Genomic DNA, 24,459 nt, shown 5'->3' with positions numbered 1-24,459 from the left:
AATGTCAACAAGTTAACTAGTAGGGTGCGGATTTGCTCACTAGTTAACTAGTGAGGCACAGATATGCTCACTAGTTAACTAGTGATGTGCGGATTTGCTCACTAGTTAACTAGTGAGGTGCAGATTTGCTCACTAGTTAACTAGTGTGCCCTAAAGCACCCACTAGTTAACTAGTAAGGTGCAAAAAAGCATCACTAGTTAACTTGTAAAGTGCAGATATGCTCACTAGTTAACTAGTGGGCCCCAAAACGCCAACTAGTTAACTAGTAGGGTGCGGATTTGCTCACTAGTTAACTAGTGAGGCACAGATATGCTCACTAGTTAACTAGTGAAGTGCGGATTTGCTTACTAGCTAACTAGTGAGGCACGGATTTGCTCACTAGTTAACTAGTGAAGTGCGGATTTGCTCACTAGTTAACTAGTGAGGTGCGGATTTGCTCACTAGTTAACTAGTGAGGTGCGGATTTGCTCACTAGTTAACTAGTGAGGTGCGGATTTGCTCACTAGTTAACTAGTGAGGTGCAGATATGCTCACTAGTTAACTAGTGAGGTGCAGATATGCTCACTAGTTAACTAGTGCGCACAAGACGCACACTAGTTGCTGTTTTTGGAGCAATCTAGTTTACTTGTTATGTAAAAATGTGTTCTTACTAGTTAACTAGTGACAAATTTACCTTCACTAGTTAACTAGTTGACATATTTGGCCTTTCTAGTTCACTTGTAATGGGACAGGAAGCACTCACTAGTTAACTAGTGAGCATATCTGCATTATAATTTTTTCTCACTAGCTTATAGAGGGCAAACTGAGCCTTACATGTTAAGTAGTGAACACAAAACACTGTCACTAGTTAACTAGCTGCAGAAAAATGCCCCTAAAACTAGTAAATTTGTGGAATTTGAATAAATACACACTTGGCTGGCATTCTGTGTAACATGTTAACTAGTTCGACCGCTGTACTGCTCACTAGTTAGCTAGTGAGCAAATCCGGCCTTTACATGCAAATGAAGAAATGCAGAACAGCAATGTGATTGGTCCATGTAGGACTGAGAAACAGAGAAAGTATGGCGGACTCTGTTCAGGCTGTTCTAAGAGAAAATTTGATAAACTAAGATCGTTTGAGCACATAAATATGTTTTGACGATATTTGTAGCGAGAAAGTTGTGGTGTATTGCTGTAATCTTTGTTCAGTTAACGTGTGCAGTCTTTAGTTTTCAGTTATTAGTCTGAAAAAGCCTGGAGGCGGAAGGCAGCGGCAGACAGCATGTCTGTTTCTGTTGACAGGAAAGTGCAGAAACTCCGCAGAAATCTCCGTCAGATATATTGTTTCACATTTGTACGGAAGCGACAAGTTTATAATGATAAAAAAGGCTCTATTTTACATACGATGCTGTAAAGCCTGCCAGCACTCATAGTGTTTTAAAGGTATGAATTTGCGTGGAGATGTAGGTCCTAGTGCTGGTGGTCTAGTGACCAACGCGTTCGCCTGCAATGGTGAAGGTCGTGGGTTCGATACTGGATCATACACTTTAGTTTTGTACATTATTTCACTTCTTTTCTTTTGCATAATTTTTGTATTTATGTCAACAAGAAACAAAATACGTAACGGATTAGTGGGCAGAGTTACACACACACACACACACACACACACACACACACACACACACACACAAAACATGTAAACAAGTATTTTATGAGTATGAATCTGATTATTGCCGACAGTCGATATTTAAGCATGTGTGTCCCCCTTCCTCAATCCATCCTCGCAAAATAAAATCATCGGCACAGCACAGCAGGCTTTCTCTTGATCCAGAACTAGCACTTCGAAATTGATCATATCCGCGGCCATCTGCTGCACAATCAGCTGCTCGCATCGCGGGAAACATTGAAAACAGCTTCATGAACTGAGACACAACAGGGTTAACATCGACAAAAAAATCCACAAATAAATCTAAATAATTAATGCCATTTCCGTCTTTTTCCTTGAAATATACAAATAGCAGATCATAAATCTAGAGCAGAAAAAGCTGCTGCAGGAAGCAGGGTCTGTAGTTATTCATGCACCAATTCATCAATGTGATTATTGATCAAGATCAGGTAAACTGATATTAATGTTGCAACATTTCATTTGATCATCTGAATGATACCACACAACTGAATGACCTGTTGAGTCTCTGCATATTCAGGTATTTACTACGGAAAACAAACAACAGCAGGCAGCAGCAGGACTCCCCATGTTATTTCTCGGGTCGCTGGCCCGCGGTCGTCGGGGCCGCTGCGGTCAGCTCTTAGCCGGGAAGCCCTCATTCGGCTGCGTGGGCTGCTTCACCGTGGACCAGCTCCCAGCAGCCGCTGGTCGGGAGAAACGCTCTGGCTGCAGCTCCGATCAGACCCTACCAACACCTCGCCACAGACAGCACCGCATTAAAAGCCCACAATTACGACCCGCTCCCCAAAGTTACAGTTCTCAAGCACTGATGAACACATACATAACCCACAACAGCTATGAAATGTCTGTTATTTACGGCAAAAAGGAGATATTTTTCAAGCCGACGTGCCAATGTTAACCGCAGTTGGCTTGGAAATGTGCTGATTTTATTATTTTTGTCAATTAAAATCCCCCTTGTTTGCTCTTACGTTTTACGAAAACGCAATATTAATTAAAGCACGCTTTAGTGATCAGCATGTAAAGCAAAGAAGAAATGTGAACATTTCAACCCATTTCGAACCAACCAGTAATATGATTTCTTAATACGGTGCAGCGGCAGCATTTAAAAACTAAAATATAGTTTTTACTCTCCAAAAAAAGGAGAAGACAGTCACGGTGCAGCAACCCATTTTAGTCCATTAATCTCCACAATAAATATCCAGACAGAGAATTTCTACGGCCTCGCTGTAAACTCCAATGTCACCCAGGACCAGTCTTAAAGAGACAACGCGCTTAAAGGGAAAGTGTGTAGATTTCTGGCAATAGGGGGTAGTAAATACCAAAGTCACTGCAAACAAGCTGTATTTTTTGTTCAAGTGAGGACCTTACTAACTAATGCTCATAAAGCCAACAAAACTCTCTGGACTCTAGCTGTAACTCTCAAATTAGGATATGAGATTAATGACTCAGGTTCACGCTCCAATACATTAATTGTTTGAGAAATGCATCTTTTTATGTTGAGTGCCATCCGCCAAATAACACACGAGAAAAGGAAGAAGAAGAGTGTTGTTGCACAGTTTTCAAAGGAGTCAAAAACCACCAGCAAAACCATAAATACAGCTAAATAAACATAGAATCCAACATGGCGTCCTCCAGAGAGTCGGACCCTCGCCTGTGTATTTTATTACTATGAAGGGTACATGAACTGATTAGGAACACAATGTCATAGGGTCAAAGGTCAAGGTTGTGTGAGGTCATATATATATCAAAAATTGCCTGAACGGGTTGAATGATTTTGACCAAATCAGAGGTGATAGCTCCCTATCAAAGGTAGATAAACTGATCAGGTCACAACCTCATAGAGTCAAAGGTAAAGGTCGTGTGAGGCCGTATATATGAAAAATTGGTTTTTGTGTGCAATATCTTCTGAACAGGTTGAAATACTTTGACCAAATCGCAGGTGAGAACTCCCTATCTAAGGTAAATAAACTCATGAGGTACAAAACCTCATAGGGTCAAAGGTCAAGGTTGTGTGAGGCCATATATATGAAAATTTGGCTTTTGTGTGCAATATCTCCTGAACGGGTTGAAGGATTTTGACAAAATCAGAGGTCATAACTCCCTATCAAAGGTAAATAAACTCATCACATACACAAGTTCATAGGGTCAGAGGTCAGTGTCATGAGAGGTAATATATATGACCAGTCAGGCATATCCCGCGACGCTCTGCATCGATTTGCAGGGCTTTCTTGTTTCTACAGAGTTTATGTAGCGTGCTGCTGGTTTGGGGTGTTATGTCAGCAGGCAGAGTTTAGGAGTCTGACAGCTGTGGGGAAGAAACTGTTTCGGGACCTGGTAGTCTTAGTCCATAGGCTCCTGTAGCGCTTCCCAGAGGGCAGGAGGGTGAAGAGTCCATTCGATGGGTGACTGGAGTCTGATGGTTTTCCCTGCCCTTTTCAGACACCAAGAAAAAAGGAGAGTAACTTTATTTTGTTTGTGTGATTTTATTTTGTTGTGTGACTACTGGTTGCAGTTCCCTGTTCAATTGATTGCTGTTCCCTGTTAAATTTAAAAAAGAAAAAAGTCTAAAGTTTTGTTTTGACTGGAGAGAACTAAAAAAGGTTACACTGTCTTCTGGTACTAGCTCAAAATAACAAGTGGTGCTTGCTGCAGAACCACAAAGGCGGAGCTGCACCAGAAGGTGGAGCTGCACCAGAGTCAGCCCCGCCCATTCCAGAATCAGCCCCGCCCATTCCATTAGAGTCAGTCTAATTCCTTCCAGTTGTCAGACTTGATAGCATTCTGGAACCAAAGAGGGTGTTGTAGCTAAAAAATGCGAGATTGAGGACGGAGTTGAGAAGTTAATTGAACAGTTTTTGTAAAGGTTCCATATAATTAAAAATCTAACTTTTGGAACTTTTAATCATGTTATATTGTCATTTCCTCATAAGAAACACGCCAAAGCCATTTTTAGCCTCATTCATGCATTTTCCTCCCATCTCAGCTTCAATTTGGTCTCCTCCCCCGAAGCGGGTCTGGTCTTGGTTCTCAAATCTGGATATTCTGTGAATTTTCTGACAAATTATTTCTGAAATGACTTCTACTGAGACACCGCCAATAAACCATACATCCCATCTCAGAGACACACTGGGCAGCACAATTACATGTAACGCCACTTGATTTATAACAGATGTGGTGGTGTAGTGGTTATGGAGTCAGGTTGACATGCTGTTTCGCCTCTGAGTAGTGTAAGTTTTAGGTAGTTTACAACCTCTTTTCTTCATTTCTAGCTACACTTGCCAGTACTATGTTTACAACAATTTACTGGTATACCGTTTAACATATAATGTGTTTATTTATTTATTTATTCGTTTATTTAGCCAGTGTGAGTCCATTTGTGAGCAGAGTTTCAACTAAAATGCTGTTTAGGAACGACCAAATTCAAAGAACTTTTAGCGACATAAATATTTTGCTGAAAAGAAACATTACAACTAAAATATAAACAAATTGAATGTGGCTAAATAGACTGCTGATGACCCCACCGAGAATCGAACCAGCATCAGCTGAGGGGAAAGCAAAAACCAACTCAGACGATTTTACCACTAGACTACCAGAGGCCATTCAATTGACTGAAGTGCTGTTGTACACCACTTTTATTAGACCAGCTGTAGGCAGATATTCGCTAAAAGAAACCTTTTCATTTCGAGATATATTCAGTCTTTGTCATGTAGCAAGTTATATTTATCTTGTTTAATTGGAGTATAGAACATAGCATTAACGACTGTAAACTAGTAACAGCCGTAATTCATGTGGGTCAGGTCAGTTTGCGATAAAGTTGAAAACAAAAACGGAAGTCAGTGGGCTAGGCTGAGTTTGCGTGAATGGGCGGGGTGCAGCTCCGCCTTTGTGGTTTTGCAGCCAGCACCCTCTCCAAAATAACCACAGTTTTTTCCCTCAGTGTCATTTGATCTATTTCTTGGGAAGATGGATGGATGGATGGATGGAGATATATATATATATATATATATATATATATATATATATATATATATATATATATATATATATATCAATAATTATTTTTAATATAGCCTTTTTCAATACCAAACTTTCAATACCAAACAAAAATGAACTACAATAAAATTACTGGCACACTAAATTCCAATTCTCCTCAATGGGACTTGAACTCGCCAACTGATCTCCCTTACACGACACCAAACGAGGTGCTTTACTTGATTTGGGAGGGGGGAATAAAAGCAGTAAAACAATAAAACTTTGAACATTACAACACAAAGAGAAAATAAATAATGTTACAGCAATTGCGGAATGCCATCTGCGGGATTCGAACCCGCCGCAACGACCAACCAGTAGGTGTCAAACCATGACTAATGAGTGCAAGCCTTGGCGCTCAGGGACACCCATCAGTATGTGATTGTGAGGCCACAGCACATACGTTTTAGACTGGGTGGGATTCTTATACCCAACAGGAGTCTTCTGCCCGCCTTCTCATTAGAATATGCATAATTTGTGTTTCAGGCACTAGTTAACTAGTGAGCTGCTGCACTGCCACACATGTAAACTGGTGAAATTTCAATTGTTCCACTAGTTAACTAGTGGACAAAAATGGTCAGCTTGTATGTGTTTTTAGATGCAACTAGTTAACTAGTGAGCAAATCCGCACCTCACTAGTTAACTAGTGAGGTGCAGATATGCTCACTAGTTAACTAGTGAGGTACTAGTGAGGTGCAGATATGCTCACTAGTTAACTAGTGAGCATATCTGCACCTCACTAGTTAACTAGTGAGCAAATCCGCACCTCACTAGTTAACTAGTGAGCAAATCCGCACCTCACTAGTTAACTAGTGAGCAAATCTGCACCTCACTAGTTAACTAGTGAGCAAATCCGCACCTCACTAGTTAACTAGTGAGCAAATCCGCACCTCACTAGTTAACTAGTGAGCATATCTGCGCCTCACTAGTTAACTAGTAAGCAAATCCGCACGTCACTAGTTAACTAGTGAGCATATCTGCGCCTCACTAGTTAACTAGTGAGCAAATCCGCACCCTACTAGTTAACTAGTTGGCGTTTTGGGGCCCACTAGTTAACTAGTGAGCATATCTGCACCTTACTAGTTAACTAGTGATGCTTTTTTGCACCTTACTAGTTAACTAGTGGGCGCTTAAGGGTGCACTAGTTAACTAGTGAGCAAATCTGCACCTCACTAGTTAACTAGTGAGCATATCCACACCCTACTAGTTAACTTGTGGGCGTTTTGGGGCCCACTAGTGAACTAGTGACACTTATTTTGCACCTCACTAGTTAACTAGTGGACATTTGTACCCTCTCTAGTTAACTAGTGAGCAGTTCCGCCTTCACAAGTTTACATGTAAGTGTCACACTGAAGCCACTACTAGTTTACTAGCTGAGGTTCCTCTGGCCAGCATGTTAACTTGTGTGCCGCATGCAAATGTTTGGGGTGGGATTTTGCAAAATTCCGCACTGTGATTGGTTGTCATATTTTATTTTAACATAGTGAGCCAATAGAAAGCCTCAATTTGAGAAATTCTCTGCCTCCTAATTAGAATTCTGTGCAACTAGCTAGCTAGTGTGAATGTAGGCTTGAACTAGTTTACTAGTATACATTTATGTCCTCACTAGTTAACTAGTTTGGACAATGGATGCATCAACTAGGTAACTAGTGAGCCTGCTACAATCAACTAGCTAGCTAGTGAGTCATTAATGGTTCACTAGTTAACTAGTGGCACTGCCCTACTCCAACTACTTAACTAGTTAGGAGTTTTGCCTTCACTAGTGAACATGTGGACACTTTGAACTGTCACTAGTTAACTAGTGAGACACAAAAACCTTCAACTAGCTGACTGGTATGCATTTTAGCCCTTACTAGTTAACTAGTGAGCCATTTTTGTGTCACCTAGTTAACTAGGAAGCCAAAATGTGTTCACTAGTCAACTAGTGGGCATTTCTTCTGTCACTAGTTAACTGGTGTGCACATTTTGGCCATCACTAGTTAACTAGTGAGACACAAAAACCTTCAACTAGCTGACTGGTATGCATTTTGGCCTTTACTAGTTAACTAGTGAGCCATTTTGTGTCACCTAGTTAACTAGTGAAGCCAAAATGTGTTCACTAGTTAACTAGTGAACATTTCCGTCTCCCACTAGTTAACTGGTGGGCTCATTTTGACCCTGACTAGTTAACTAGTGAGACACAAATACCTTCAACTAGCTGACTGGTATGCATTTTGGCCTTTACTAGTTAACTAATGAGCCATTTTTGTGTCAACTAGTTAACTAGTGAAGGTCAAAATGTGTTCACTAGTTAACTAGCGTGTACAGTTTGACCCTCACTAGTTAACTAGTTGACCTGTTGACAAGATATCAGAATTAATGCTCAAGCGGCTGGCCAAATTGGGCAAAGTTAACAAGTGAGATTTTTACATTCAGTAGTCAGCTAGTACGAGTTTTTGTACCTTACTAGTTGACTAGTAAAAACTAAATGTGTTTTAACTAGTTAACTAGTGGACATTGATCTGTCCACTAGTTAACTAGTGAACACACTGAGCAATACTAGTTAACTAGTAAGATATGAAACATTTTAACTAGTTAACTAGAGAGAATTTAGGCCTTACTAGTTAACTAGTTGACATTTAGGCTGTCGCTATTTAACTAGTTGACACAAACATGTCTAACTAGTTAACTAGTGGATAGAAATGGCTTACATGTTCATGACAATTCTGGCTGATATCCTGATATCAGAATAAATGCTCATTTGGCTTGCCATAGTTTTAGAGCACTTCATGCTTCCTGCTGCTGACCAACTTTATGGGGATGCAGACTTCACCTTTCAACAGGACTTGGCACCTGCACACAGTGCCAAAACCACCAGCACCTGGTTCAAGGACCATGGTATCCCTGTCCTTGATTGGCCAGCAAACTCGCCTGACCTTAACCCCATAGAAAATCTATGGGGTATTGTGAAGCAGAGGATGCAATACGCTAGACCCAACAATGCAGAGGAGCTGAAGACGACTATCAGAGCAACCTGGGCTCTCATAACACCTGAGCAGTGCCACAGACTGATCGAGTCCATGCCACGCCGCATTACTGCAGTTATTGAGGCAAAAGGAGCCCCGACTAAGTATTGAGTGCTATACATGCACATTCTTTTCATGTTCATTCTTTTCAGTTGGCCAACATTAGAGAAACAAACATTTTTTCATTGGCCTTTAGAATATTCTAATTTTCTGAGATACCAGATTTGATGTTTTCATTGGTTGTCACCTATAAATATCAAAATTAAACGTAATAAACATCGGAAATACATTGGTCTGTGTGCATTGCATGAATATAATGTACAAGTTTCACGTTTTGAATGGAATTACTGAAATATTTTCAACCTTTTGATGATATTCTAATTTACTGGCCAGCACCTGTATGGTCTCATGAGATCTGCTATAGAGCTTACGGTCAATACATTTCTAGATACATCATGAAAATCTTGATCTTTATCCTGATTGTGTGAGTTCAGGTTTTGTCTTAATTATCTGCCTGAATAGACTATCAAAGAAGGAAGTTGCTTGTAACATAGCAAGTAATTTCAGGTGATTTAAGATGAAATTGACAGACATCAATTAGTAAAGGTTAAAGGACTGTTAGAACTTTACTGGTCATGAATTATTTATTAAGACAAGAAGGGTGTGTGTGTGTGTGTGGTGGTGGGGGGGTGGGGGGTGGGTGGTATTTAAAGTAACAGATATATGGTTTTTTCCACTTAATTTTTATGTTAAGAATTTATTTGCATCTGCAAGGTTTGGCCATATTTGCTTGAGCCTAATTGCTCCATAAGTTGTCTCCATAAGGGTGAGCAGAAATTTAGCAAAGGGACTTAGATACCACAAACTGTATTTGTTGTTTATATTCTGCTTTTAGTTCATCGTGTTGAACAGTTATTTGTCATATTTAAGTAAACATCCTGGAAACAAATCTCATCAACTATAATTCAAAATCAAATATGTCATCCAACATTTAAGAAAGTAAGGGGCCTTTATGTGTTTACCACCTTCTGAGGGTTCTACCACCCCTAAAGGTGCCTCACAACACAATCAGTCATCCACCCATTCACACGCTGGTGGGCATGAGCTATGATGTAGCCACAGCTACCCTGGGGCGTACAGACAGAGGCGAGGCCTGTCGATCACTGGCACCACTGGCTCCTCCGACCACCACCAGCAGGCAAGGTGGGTTAAGTGTCTTGTCGAAGGACACAACAGCAACAAGTCTGGTGGGAGTCAGGATCAAAGCTGCAACTTTCCGATTACTGGACAACCCTCTCTACCTCCTGAGCTACTGCTCAGCATTTGAACAGAACCCATTTTTATTCAGTCTTAGCCCGTGCATCTATTATCCTCAATTTGTCAACACCAGCCGCTTCCCCCAAAACAAAGAAAGGTTTTAATAGGTCTTAAATCTGGGGTCTGTAGCATGGTGTCATCAAGGGGAGGAGAAGATTTTGAAATCTGAACGCCTATAGCCTCCACCCCTGCTCTACCATACCATATTATTTGCAAAGCACCTTCACATTACAAAAAAGTTCAGCAAAGAGCTGTCCATTAAAACCACACAATAAAACAAGTCAATCTGTATACAAAAAACAATACAAGCCACACTATTAAAGGTCAAAGAATAAAAATGGGTCTTCAAACAACATTTCAAAACTGAGAAGAAGGAGGCCTGTCAGACCTGAAACAGCTATGCATTCCAAAGTTAGCCTTGCCAATCTAAAAGCTCTCTCACTCCTGGATTTGCAGAGTATGATTGATACATCCAGCATATCGGTCTGTAAACTTCAATCTAAAATTGGAGCTAAGTGATCAGTGTTTAGTTCAACCTTACACTACAGATTGGTTTTGCCTGTAAGCATCAGATAGCATCAAGCATGCCAGATTCCTGATGGTTTTAAATGTTTCCCTGCTTGAATGCTGCATATTTATTAGAATCAGGTGTGTCTGAGGAAGAACATATCAAAACCATTGCCTGTCCATTAGTGTTACAGTGTCATTTGTTTGCACATGTGTGGTATGAGGCATCACTTTCAGCTCCTTCCTGAAAGGTCGAAAGAGCATGGTATGGTATGGTGCATTAATTATATTTAGGTTGAGTTATCATTCAAGTTATTTTGGTGTTCTAAGCTGACTGAGGCACGTCCACATGACCCACAGTGTATGCTGGGAACTGGGGCGCATTCTCATTGACCGACAGTTCCCTCTTCATACACAACTTTATTGGTCATCACTCATGTAAACCATTTGTTTTGCTGTATAGGCCAGGGGAGAGGCTTTTGGGAACTTGGGAACTTTTGGAAAGTTGCGTATTTTATTCAAATTCTCTATAGTTACAAAAAATTAAATGCGTGGTTGACTGAGAAAACATTTTTTATTATTATGTCTTATTATAATCAGTCAGTCTGAGTTTTTCATACATGCAGAACATGAAGACAGTCTTCTACGCCTACTTCCTGCGTTAACTTCTGATGGAAAATAAATGTTGAAACACTACGATTTGAAAATCCTCACATATCTATGTCACACTGTGAATTTGAATTCATGGCTTCGCCCATCTCGTCTCGTGCCTGCCCACAGACAGACTTTAACAAAAAAAATTGAAACACGGAAAGAGAGCAGAGAGTGTCTTGGTGATTGTGACTTTACATAATGGCTGAACACGTTCTGTTGGCCAATCAGAAGCAAGGTGTGTGCAAATGATTAATAATAATGAGTAATCGTGCTGTTTCCAGCCCACATCTACACCAGCAAACTTTTGCATGTCACAACAAGAGCATCGTAGCTTTTTTATGACTCATCAGGCCTTGATTTACACTAGAGAACACTGCAAATGTATTGAATAAATGAGTAAACCACACATTTAAGAAATTAGAGGATGCTTAATTATAATTGTTCTATATGCATTTCTCAGTTTGTAGGTTCAATCTTCTATCCAGTTTTGTCATTTTACCTCAAGTCGTGATTTTGTATACTTTTGAGTGCTCTTATCCTAGGAATCTACTTTAAGTTGTGCAGCAGGTGCTTCTTTCACCTGCCACTGTCCCCTTTCATAATTATTTAGTCCAGGCAGATACACAACTCACTCCCACTCAGGTCACGACCCCTTCCTATCACCTTCACGCCTGCCAACTACAGGTCAGCACTAATGAGCAGCAGGTCAGTCAAAAGGGAGGCCAGGTCAGCCCAAGGACCTGCTGACCTCCTGCTAACAGACAACTCTGCACAAACTGAGCTCCTCATAGCAGAAAGGACAAACCTTTGATGTCGAGACTGATTTTATACAAACAAAAATGGAAAATTGTTATAAAATGGCTGAATTTGTGGTCACTGGAACATGAATACAGGCAAATGTTTGATTTCTGGTTGACACCTTTACGTAGGAAGATGAGAGAAGTGAATTTGATCTATGCAAAGCATTTTCAATGAATTTGCCTAACCCCTCCTTTCCACCGGAAGCTTAATCACCACGAAACGGCCGCAAAACCTACGCTGTGGAAATTATCTGCCATTATAGTAGATGGGGTCCTTCCACCAGTCACAAACTTACGTTTTTGACACATCCCAAAAGCATTAGGACGCGTTGTTTACATTTTGAGTCAATTTTTTATTCACTACAATTCGAGAACATGTCAATTTCCACAGCTCAGATCGGGCCAGACGTTAAGTCAAAAACAAAAGCAGTAACATATCGGCAAAAAAGTTAATTTAGGTGTTACTAATGTAGTAAAAACGTACAACATTCCCTGTGAAATCTTCGTAGCGGAGGTAAACAACAGAATAAACCACAGAGCTTTTTGGGGTCGTCTGCATCCTTGCTTGTCGTCATGGAAACTCCAAAATTGCGTGTGGTGTTGCAATTCTCCCGTGACTTTGTGAGCTTGTGGGACTAGCTGTGTGGAAATGCTGAAACGCTCTCGGTGGGAAGGAATCTCGTGAGTACAACGCCTCTATTAGGTCACATGCTGCTCACGTGTCTAGTGGAAAGGAGGAGTCAGACTCCATTCCTTCATGTTTCATTATGGTTTGCATTTGCTTTGACACTGTTCTGATGAGCTTACAGCATAACATATGTGTTTATGTTATGCAGTGAAACACATTTTACCAATTTTTCTCTTACTGAAATTAGACTTTGACACAATCAGGGCAGCCAGTTGCTGTGTTTGCAAAATTATGTAGAACAAAGAGCTTTGCATGAAACCTAAAACTTTTTGTTTTTGCTGTGATTCATTTATTTATTTTTGAGTCACTGTTGGTCACAATTTGCCCACTGGTGAAGATGGATGTTGCAGCATTAAATGACTCACAAGGGCATTGCACTGTGGATCTGTCAAGGCTGAGTGCTAAAACGTCCCAACCCAATTGAACCCCTGGGTACGAGGACGTGTTGATTTTCTGCTCACCAAACTCAAACAGATTTTAACACTGTTACCAAAGCTGGCTCATATAGATTTCTTATATTTTGCCGTCTCATTTTCTCCTGATTTTTTTCTGTCTTGAATGCAAAGATTTCATCTCACTCCACATTTTTCCCAGTGTGCTTAAAAAAAACAAGATAATTTATTCAAGACTGTGTGTGCAACTGCTCAAGGCAATTACTCTGTTTCAGTGCTCATAACCATGTGATTTTAAACCTGATACTACAGAGATTTCTAAATTCAAGATGAGACCAGAAATCAAAGCAGGGCGACTTGCTGTGACTCAGTTTGGTTCAGGCTCTCTTTCACTCACATTTGTCACTCTTTGTTTACACAGTTTCTCCCCTCGCAGTATGTAAAACGTCATTCTGATCTCTGGTTTTGCTGCGTTGCTTTTGCTCGAGCTTTGCACATTTTTTTCCTCGACTTTTCAGCAGAAGCACTCAAAAATTTAACAACTGCTGGCTGAGCACCAGGTAGCCATACAGCCAGCCGAGTGATGGCGGGGTGTGTGTGTGTTTTGACATCTTTATGATCAACACCGACTGGAATAACCACTTCCACGCACAGATGCATCAGCGTAAATGACTGCATTAACAGCGCTTTGTCAAACGTACAATACTGAAACTTTCTCACTCTGAAGCTTCTGTCTGCCAGGAAATTTGGATGCACACAACTTCCCCCATGTTGAGCGTACAGCCTGATGAAACTGCATGGCAACTACTTGATGTATTATTAGAGATTTATTAGCTTTTTTTATGTTTCAATACCAAGTTTAAACGGATTGCAGCTTCTGAAGCATTAATAATTTCATCATTCATTGATAAGAGAAATTAGACATGTATTCCCCCCAAAAAACCTCAAAATCCAGCATGTTTCACATGTTCCTGAATGTCAAGAAGGCATAATTGATAACAAGTAAATGAAAATGCTGATGTTTTATTCTGTGAGGACACCCATAAACTAGCCAAGACTCATTAGACAACACCCACTGATGAATAGGTCAAACAAACATATTAATGACTACTTAAATGTTTTTATCAATCTGCTGTGGTCTCTAGGATGAAGTAATTCTTTTTGAGTTGTTTTTTGGTGAGGGAAAAAACACTATCACGCTCCTATGTCAGGGAGGTGGTGTGTGTGTGTGTGTGTGGGGGGGGGGGGGGGGGGACCTGCATTTGGAGCCTTAATATTATTCATGATATGACATCTCTCTTCTGATTGGCTAACAGCAACGTGACTCTTCCACTGCTCCCGTTTGCTGGATGTTTTATCTCCACAAATAAGCAAAGCCTGGAGTTGCTAATGCTAACGGTTAGCTTCTACTAGCCAAGACGTGCTCTGCTGTCTCCTAGAAGTAAAACCAACAACAGCCTTCTCTGTTGTCTAATTAAACATTCAAAGATCAGTCAGGTTGATATTTCATATTTATATGGAATCATCACATCTTATTGGTCATAATTAATTAACTTGCACTCACGCTACAGAGCAAATTTGCTATGTGAGGTAGATCTGTGGGGCTTTTTCTGACCCAAGCAGTTCCTTATCTATTTTCTATCGGAGGCTAATGCAAGACATAAAGGTAGAAGTTTATGTGAAACTCAAAAATAAATACCTTCTTGACAAATCTGCTCTTTAAAAAATAATAACTCAATGTGATCCAGCTACTTCTTAAAAGAAGTCAAAAATGGTCTTAAAATCTACATGCATCCAACTTGTATCGTCATGTCTTGTGTTTTGCGGTTTTAAACTAAACATTAAGAATCTAAATTGGATAAAAGTTAACCGGCAAAGATCAGAAGTTCATGCAACCTCAACATCTGCACTTCAAGTCTGAACAGATCACGTTAGATACGTCACCTTTACAACCAGTCAAACTACGTTACAGCCCAAAACCCAACCACAACAAATGACTCTCTCATATTAGCATCTTGTGTATTTCTAGCTCAGGCATTAAAAGAGAGAAGCATGTTTGTGTTTGAGAATATTATTTACCCAGTGAGTCAGCCGATCCAAGAAAAAAATGCTTTGCAAAGAGATCGCTCATGTTTGCTTCTACCAAATAAAGGAAACATAATGATTTGCACCAGAACTAATGCAATATGTTTGCCTGCATGGATGCTTCAGATATTATTACAGTGCCACAAACAGAAAATCAAACAACATTCTGCAAAATAGCATTCAAGCAGATGTGCAGCAACAAAATGGTCACTTCTTGACTCTTTGTATTTTCTGAGAGTACTACGTTATCCCAGTATAAGATAATGCTAAATATTTCTGAAGTAAGATAAATCATGAAGCTAATAAAAAGTAGAAACTTCATTTAAATATGTTGCATGGATTAGTGTTTGTGCATCTTGTCACCTGAGCACAAGTTCAATAACAGCTACTGTGTCACTCCTGTTTTGCATACAACAGCCTGCTTGGCTCAGCGGTGTAAATCTGCATTACTTATCACACATGTGGTCATCATTGATGCTGAGGAGACAGGGATGACAAAAGTAGAATGTTACCTGGAAGACAAAAGAGCAGAAAACAAAATGGTTAGATAAAAGAAATCCTATTTGAGAACATTCCTGCAGGACAAAAAGGTTATTTTAAAAATATAATCTAAGTTTTATGTTGTCTGAGTGCTAAAATATTGGTGTGTGTCATTCAAAGAAAACAGTCTGGATCATTTTTTTGCAAGAATTCATGTTCACAACAGAATGAGTTAGTTGAAGGACAAAATCAAGAGTGGCATCACCAGGTATCATTCATCTTTTTGTACATTTTTCTTGCTGTGCCCTCTTTTAGTCTTCTCTTTCTCTGAATCTTCTCGAACCAGACGGACTGGTCGCCTATTTGGTTTGGCATCAGGAGCTAAATGTAATCTCCCTGTAACAGAGGGCTAGGTGATGTTTAACCCTTTCAAGGTCGCAAGGCAAAGAAATCAATCTCCACTTGGACAAAAAAAAAAAAGATAAACTAAAAACAACCCCATCCTGTTAGCTGTTCACTTAACACCAGTTCATGTGGCGGCTGTCATGAAGAGGAAACCCTTGGGATGAAGGAACGGGTCAAAGCCATTAGGACAACCACGGGAAAATGTCAGAGGAAAGCCAAGTCTTCAGATAGTCGACATCTTTGACTTGTGTAGACGTAGAGCAAACATGATGCAATCACAACACACACACACACAAACACACACACACACACACACACACACACACACACACTCAACTTGATACTAAGTTTTAAAATAATTTCAGGCCATTTCATGAACAAACATTTTGAGCTCAATTCATTAGTAAACCAATTGATCTTTTATTCCATATGGCAGAATGAATGCACGATTTCTTTGAAAACATCTATTTGAAAAGATCAAATAACTGAACTAAAAATACCTTCGGCCCAAAAAAATAACGAGTCGCCACCAAAAAATGGTCACACTAATATTTTGTTGAACCTCCTTTAGCTGTGATTACGGCACACATTCACGGTGGCGTAGTTTTGACGAGCTTCTGCAATGTCACAAGATTTATCTTCATCCAGCGTTGCATTAATGTGTCATCAAGAACTTGCACCGATGATGGTGGAGTCTGACCGCTGCACAAAGCCTTCTCCAGCACATCCCAAAGATTCTCAATGGGGTTAAGGTCTGGACTCTGTGATGGCCCATCCACATGTGAAAATGATGTCTCATTCCATTCCATTTATTTGATAAAGCACATTTAAAAGCAGCATGTGAGCTGACCAAAGTGCTGTACAGGAGTAAAAACATATAAGGTTAAACGAATAATATAAAAGAATAAAACAGCTAGAGCATAGAACAAAGAACCAAACAACAGAAGTCAATAAAATCAGTAAAGGAACAGTGTAAACAAACCATCGATAAAATAGCTAGGCAGTAAAAGCAAGGGAATAAAAGTAAGTCTTTAAGTGAGACTTAAAAACCCCAATGGAGGAGGAGAGTCTGATATTCAGCGGGAGATCATTCCAGAGTTTTGGAGCGTATACAGAAAAAGCTCGTTCACCACGGGTTTTGCAGCGTAGACGGGGAATCTGTAGTAGGTGTAGGTCACCTGAACGGAGAGTCCTGCCTGGCACATCAGGAGTGAGTAACTCGGATATGTAAGGTGGTGCTAAGCCATTCAGCGCCTTAAAAACAAACAATAAAATTGTTACCTGAACCACTCTTAAACTATTTGAGCCCCATGAATCCTGGCTTTGTCATCCTGGAATATGCCGGTGCCACCAGGAAAGATGGTATAACCTGGTCCATCCATCGAACCCAGGACCTTCTTGCTGCAAGGCAACAGCTCTAACCACTGCGCCACTGCGCAGCCCCGGAATAACCTGGTCATTCAGGATATTCAGGTAGTCAGCTGACCTCATTCTTGGAGCACATCCTGTTGCTGAACCTAGACCTGACCAACTGCAGCAAGCCCAGACCATAACACTGCCCCCACAGGCCTATACAGTAGGCACTAGGCATGATGGGTGCATCACATCATCTGTCTCTCTTCTTACCCTGATGCACCATCACTCCGGAACAGGGTCCATCTGGACTCATCAGACTTTTTTTTTAATAATGCGTTGGGCTGCTCTTAACCCAGTTTTAGTTGTTTCTGCATCATCTTAGATGTTTTCTCTGCTTGGTGCCAATGATCTGAGCCTTCTCAAACAAACCAACACATTTTCCACGACCACCAGATGTGTCTTTCCACAAGGTTGTTTGAGAAAGGAGAAGCAACTCGTTGCACCAGCTGAGGTTAAACAACTTGTTGCAGCTGAAAGATAATCACCCATGCAGTAATTATACAAAAGGACGCTCAAACCTATTTGCTTAGTTAAATCCAGGAGGCAACTTTTTTTTCCTACTAATCAAAATTGCCACCATCAGTTTTCCCTCTGAGAACTTTGAGTATTTACTCTAAATATGGAGACAAACACACCTGCAGATTTGCAGCATCTAAATGCGAAATGTTAAGTTCGTTTGATTGAACTCTCCCATTGCACACATTTTATAATTAAACATTTTGTTTAATGATCACGCAGCTGACGGGGTGGGATTTTTCAGGGTGCCTTTTGAAATGTTTGCATTTGACCATTTCACGCACATCGTCGATCCTACTGGAGAGTTTAACTGATGCCAGCTGAAATTTAGAGAAAAAAGAACATGACCACCTGAAAAACAAGCGAAAATGTCAGAAACACAATGGTGACCAGCAGTCCCACCTCTCTTTGTGACTTATGTTCTCTCGTTTGCCTTTTTGTCTTTCATCAAATTTTCTTCTTTTCTTTTTAGACACAAAAAAAAAAAAAAACAGAGCACGCAGTGTAGAGTTGAGGCTCCTTGTGGTGATAATTAATTGCGACTCAAGGCCAAGAAAAACGCCTGTTCATTTTAAGACTAAGCCTCGTAGCGTCCAGCACTGCACTGAACTTCCGTTTTAATGAGTCGACCTCCACTAAAACTGCAGTTTCCTCATCTGTCATGTCATGGCCATGTTTTCCAACTCTTCAGTTAGTTGCTTTCCTGCCAATAGGTTCCTTATCTTGTTTTCCAAAATGTACACGGATAAAAGTGGTCTTACCTAATGACTCCATCAGGGTGACTTTGTAGACAACAGTGATTACTTATTGGCTCATGATTACAAAAAGCCACAATTTGCCACACACTTTACAAGTGTTACAACGTGGCTCTAAAACTCAAGGTTGGCATCTCCTGAAGGCTAAGGAGATTACAGACAAAAGCAAAGTCTCCTGCTTTGTTTGTAATTTTAGGGGATTAATTTCAAAGCAGAAACAACACTCATTCCTAGTGCATTCATAGACAAAGTCGTCACGGTTGAGTGATACTGGAAAGAGAGACACAAAGGCATCGAAAGTGTTCATTATAGTAGAGGAAGGCACAGAAGAGGCAGCAAAGGAGAAAAGGCTCGATTTTTTTAAAGATTCAAAACATATTATGAAGTATATCGTAATAATGAAGAGACATCATTAGAATTTATTAAAGTAGCCCATTAGTTATTCCAGTGGCGAGTTGCATTTCGATTATCCTTGAATTCAAAACCAAAAAGGACCACTCGGAAGCATTTCTTCACTGAGAACTGATGTGACAAAAAAACGGAATTACATTTTATCACTCTGGCCCACATCAATGAAATAAACAAGCTGATGGGGCGATGCTCAGGACATTCTTTGCACAACCAGCAGTAGCAGCTTGTGAAACAAAAATTCTTGGTGGGGCTATTTGTGAAATAATTTCCCTTCTTAGTCCACTATAAGTATTCAAATGAACAATTGTAAAATGACTACAATTCCAAAATATATCAGTTGTTTCCCTTCTCCAAATAAGCAGTTTTACAGAAAATCAATTTTACACATTAATTAGACTAGACTCATCTCAAGGCCGGGAATGACTAGGCCCAGATCTGTCCAAGCTGGCTCACTACACCACACATCCCCCCTCCTTAACCAGAGCCAAAATGAAGCTGTTTCAGCTGTTTCCATGAAGTTCTCCAAGGCTCTTTGCCTGTGCAGTCCACAGATCCTTTGGAATCCCAAGACCAGATGTAAAGACTAGCCTGCAAAGCCCCTGCAACCCACTTCAATGGGCTCCCAACAGAATGTGCATCCATCCCTCTGACATTCAGCCATCAGGTCAGCATGCTTGGCCTTCGATTGTTCATGTGCTTTCATATTATACTATGCATACTATTACTCAAATATATACACAAGCCTACTATGTAAATTTTCTATCAAACATGAGATCAACTGTGATCCATAATTGCAGGCCAATGCTAAATGGCGCATGTGTGCAGGATGCCCTCTCCAGTACACGGGTACAGTGCCCGTGAAGAAAAGCACAGAAGACTGGCAGGTGCCGAGTCACAGCTCAGGTCAAGACAGAACCGGAAATTATCCACAGTTCATCGTGCTGTGCTGTTTTAGAGTAGCTGCGTACACCTCATGGAGTTTTTTTTATTATTATGAAGAACCCGAAAATGATGGAATGTGGTATCAGAGACTTTGAACACTCTCCTGCATGTAAAAATTGGATTTAAAAAAAAAAACTAAAACACGGATTATTACAACCTTAAACCGGCAAAGGTAAGACTAAGTTCATGCTTTTAACTTCGTGAAATTAGCTTTGCTTGGTTTTTATGCTGCTTTTGCATCTATCGGTGAGTATTAAGCACGTTTTTGGAACTATTTTGCTGTTACCTGTCTGTTTGTGTCACATAAGAATGGTGGTTTGGCGTTCCCTGGTGGTGATATGTGGATAGTGTATCTGAAATCAGCCCAGTCGTCACAACCGCACATATCAGACTTAATTATTAGAATTATGAGTGATGAGGCTATTTTTAATACATTCATAATGTGAACAATTTTCTAATCTATGAGTTTTTGTTTTTTAGATTATTTTTTCTGCCTGCTTGAATTTTGCTGGTTTAAAAAAAACCAGGAATGCGACTCAAATTTACACATTTTTTAAAGATTTTTTTTTCAATTAAACAGTCATTTTTTTCAATGAATCTGCCCATAAACTATCAGTTTGTAAGGAAGCAAATGGATAAGAAACATGCTCATAGTACAACCTCGTTTTTCATAAGCAGCTTCCCATAACGGGTCATGTTAATCAGCTGGCATGCTCTTTTCGTTACAAAAGCTGTTAAATTGCTCCCCACGAAAATAAAAATAAAAATCAACAGCCACCACTGATTGGTTGTTTAGCTGCAGCTCAGGGGCACTTTTTCCAGCGTCCCAGGAGAGATATTAGTGAGTATGTTGGAGGAATTCCCCTGTTTAATAAATGGCAGCTGTTGAAAATTATGTTTAAATAATTCACATTACATATTAGTACACACAGATAATAAAAAAAATAACACATTCACTGTAAATATATGTCGATATATTGTAGATATTTTTACCATTTAGATTTTTTTCTCCCTTCACATCAATGAGGGTGGCCCCAGCACCCCCTATGGACGAGCCATCATTCACAACCATTCGGTTCTCTAAGTTACAGTTAAAATAATAAAGTTATATTAGCAACCGGTCCATGAGAAGTAGTAACCTATCCCATAGTAAATGATAGGGATGTCCCGTTCCGAAATCGATATCGGAAGTAATTCGAAATTGGTCCAAAAACATTGCATCGGATGACATCAAAAATACCTGATATGAGCAGTCCGTTAAGGTTCCCATTTATGCAACCAATGGTTAAAAAAAAGTTTTTTTTTTCAGACTTACGGACATTGGCTCTTGTTCTCCAATTGAGTAATATCACTTGAGCAACACTTTCATAAATTCCACACTCCCTAATAGGTAAAAGTATGTATAATTTGTGCCGATGTCATATCACATTGATATCGGTATTGGACATACTAAAGGCTGCAATATCTGTATCGTATCGGAAGTGAAAAGTTGTATCGGGACATTGCTAGTAAAAGACTGTTCAGTGTAAGATTTGGAGCACTTTAATACATGTGCATAATGCAGATTCAATATAAAACTATTGTAAAAAAAATAGTCTCAGCCACTTTACTAAAACCTTCCTGTGAATTTTAACAGGAAAAACTGCTCTTAAAGACTAGAAATCAGTTAAATCAATAAAAAATCAAATGAGAAACATCTGTTCGGGCCTATCTCTAGAAATGTTGAAGCAAGATCATTAACCCCAGGGATGTCAACGGCTTAGTGTACAAAGTCTCATGAGCAATCTAAAGGAAACCTTACAACAACCACCCAATGACTTCAAGTATTGAATAAAATATTTATCTTACCCTGTAAACCTTTTAACTGGCTGCTCATGTGGGATTCATCCATGTCCCACAACCCTTTATGGTGCTCTGATAATACATTTTGCTGGAAGACTTAACTACTCTGCGGGGCATCTTTTGAAGACTTAAGGGATGTTCCTGAGGTAAGAAAATAAAGGAAGATGCATTGTCTATCAATATAGAGTGCAGCAGTTTCAGCTACAAAAGAGGTGTGCACACTTTGATTTTCTTAATGGTAGGCGTGGAAGCGTGCAAGGACACCAAAGAAGAAGAAGAAAATGCTATCATCAAAACCTAGAGAAATGAGTTTCTCTCCAGCCATGGACACAAAGGGCTGCTTTGGGTCTGCATTCTTCCTCAGACTCTTTCTCACTTTACACAACGAAGACAGCCAATATGTGCCGGAGCGACATATCCTTCCCCCCCGATAATGGAATTGCCCGGCTGTAATAATAATTTGAATTTCACACCCTGCTGCCTCGGTGCGGAGGGATTGCTGGAGCGGTGGCATAAATTAGCCTCCGTGCACTGAGCTGATCGATGACTGCCCCGTTTGCCACCTATTGATCAGGAACAACTCGCGGGAATGGAAGCGTACTCCGCGTGTGTGCACGCTATGTTTTTCTTCATCTAAACTTGAGGAAATAGTGAAGGATGCTTTGAGGTCTATTGTTTAACATATCAAAACATTTTCCATCAACAGTTAATCATCTCTATGCATAATTGTAGAAGGAAAAAAATGCATTCACTGTAGTTTAGTTTTATAGGATAAAAAAATTGTGAAATTTAAAATTAACTTTTTATTGAAAGAGACGTTTTTTTTATCTGCAGGTACACAAACACTTGTGCACATAGTTTAAAATCATTTTGACTAAAACAACATCTAAAGTCAGTCATGCACTTACACATGGATACGGTTAAATAACTCCCACACCTAAACGCACAAACCAAATAATCACAACTGTGGAAAAAAACACGCCATGTTCATCGAATTTACCGTAAACGTAAAAATGTTATTCTTTAAGTAAATATATGTAAACATATTGAGGAATTTCACAAATTCACTAATCAATAGGCCCTTAAATACCCGAATCCTTCAGTGCAAGGAGGCAGGAACGATAATTTCTCTGACCTTTTTATGACAGGTCTGTGACTGTTGGTGCAGTGGGGCGATTGGGGCCAATGATGATAAAAATCAATTCTCAGTTCAGCTCTTTTCCCATAGTGTGAGGGCGACTGGTGTTGAGAAATCAATGAGCGCCACAAAAACCTGCTGTGTGATGAAGCAAGCGCAGAACTCACAAGTGTCCACACATCACTCCGGGGGGGGGGGGGGGGGGGGGATATGAGTGGTGGAGTAACTGCTTCAGGATTGGGCTTGTCTTGAGGCGAGGCCGTGTGTTATCGCAGCCGAGAGCGAGCTTTGTGAGACTAGTTCATTAAATAAATAAATAAATAATAAAGTTAAGCATTGATATTTAGAGAGAATGTGATGAAGAGCATGCATTTAGATATATCCATTATACCCAAATTTTAATTAATAAAACAATGACTAATCTTCAGTATTAGGATCATTAAAAGTGAAGCCTTTGAAATTACCTGAGCAGCAGGGGTCAGTGAAGTTTAGTAGTCATTGAGCAGGATGGTTTAAATTTATAATGAAGTATCAGTGACATGACGGGCAGGTTCTCGTGGTTTCTTTATGTGATGATGCATTTGAATACAGACAGACAGACAGACAGACAGACAGACAGACAGACAGACAGATAGATAGATAGATAGATAGATAGATAGATAGATAGATAGATGATAGATAGATAAATTCTTGATATAACCTTTACTAATTGGATGTTTTCCAAAAGACATTTCATACAAATCTTCTCACCCTTCTATGATGGACACACAAGTACTGAAATATCAGTGGGCGTGTCCAAATCCAGTGGTAGCATCTATCTGAGGACAGTGGTGTGTCCCGACCTATTAAAATGGAGTGGCCCAGGTGGGGCACTTGTTTATGCTTGGGCGGCATCTATGGTTGTGCTTTTTATTTCCTTTGTTCGCATTTTTTAGATAATAAATATTAAAGGATAATGAATAAAGGATAATGCCAATAAAACAGAAATGTTCTGCTGGCTGGGCTAGAAACCAATGTTAAAGGTACATGCTTGAGGTTTGTAATCCCAAGTCTTTTGTGAGCAATCTAAAGTCAAATTTAAATAGAATTCAGTTGGGTTTGCCAGTCAGATTCTAAGGGTGGCATGTGTTAGCCCAGGCCACTCCCTGGACATGCCCCATCTGAGGACTCGTCCTACCCAAGCCGCATAGTTTGGTTCCTTCCTAGACCGCTAAGACTGTCAGTGAATTCAGACAGTCTAGTGTCCATATTTATACTCAGCCTTACATGAGCATGCGTCTTATCGCCTAGCAACCGTGATGGTGCTGAACAGAGGTTCACCTAATCTTAGATGCAATACTTGAGCAAATACAGGACCCATCATTTTGAACAATTTTTAGTATTTTTCTTATTATTTATTTACAAAAAATA

The 24,459-nt window shown here is 39.9% G+C and overlaps 1 protein-coding gene across 2 annotated transcripts in view; it reads right to left on the bottom strand.

The window, feature by feature from the left end:
* The window catches only part of erbb4b (erb-b2 receptor tyrosine kinase 4b), a 453,698-nt gene that overhangs the window by 318,297 nt on the left and 110,942 nt on the right, over window positions 1-24,459 (bottom strand). The window contains exon 2 of one of the 2 annotated variants that reach the window (XM_070543942.1): window positions 15,508-15,656. The exons of the other annotated variant lie outside the window; for it this stretch is intronic. The gene's annotated coding sequence lies outside the window, so the exon portion shown is untranslated. The remainder of the gene's footprint in view (window positions 1-15,507; window positions 15,657-24,459) is intronic. 2 annotated transcript variants of the gene reach the window in all.

The sequence above is a fragment of the Nothobranchius furzeri genome, chromosome 14 (assembly GCF_043380555.1).
Source record: "Nothobranchius furzeri strain GRZ-AD chromosome 14, NfurGRZ-RIMD1, whole genome shotgun sequence".
In the NCBI taxonomy this organism is placed as follows: Eukaryota; Metazoa; Chordata; class Actinopteri; order Cyprinodontiformes; family Nothobranchiidae; genus Nothobranchius; species Nothobranchius furzeri.
The sequence above is the reverse complement of the archived record's forward strand: the minus strand, read 5'-3'. Positions and strand labels throughout refer to the sequence as shown.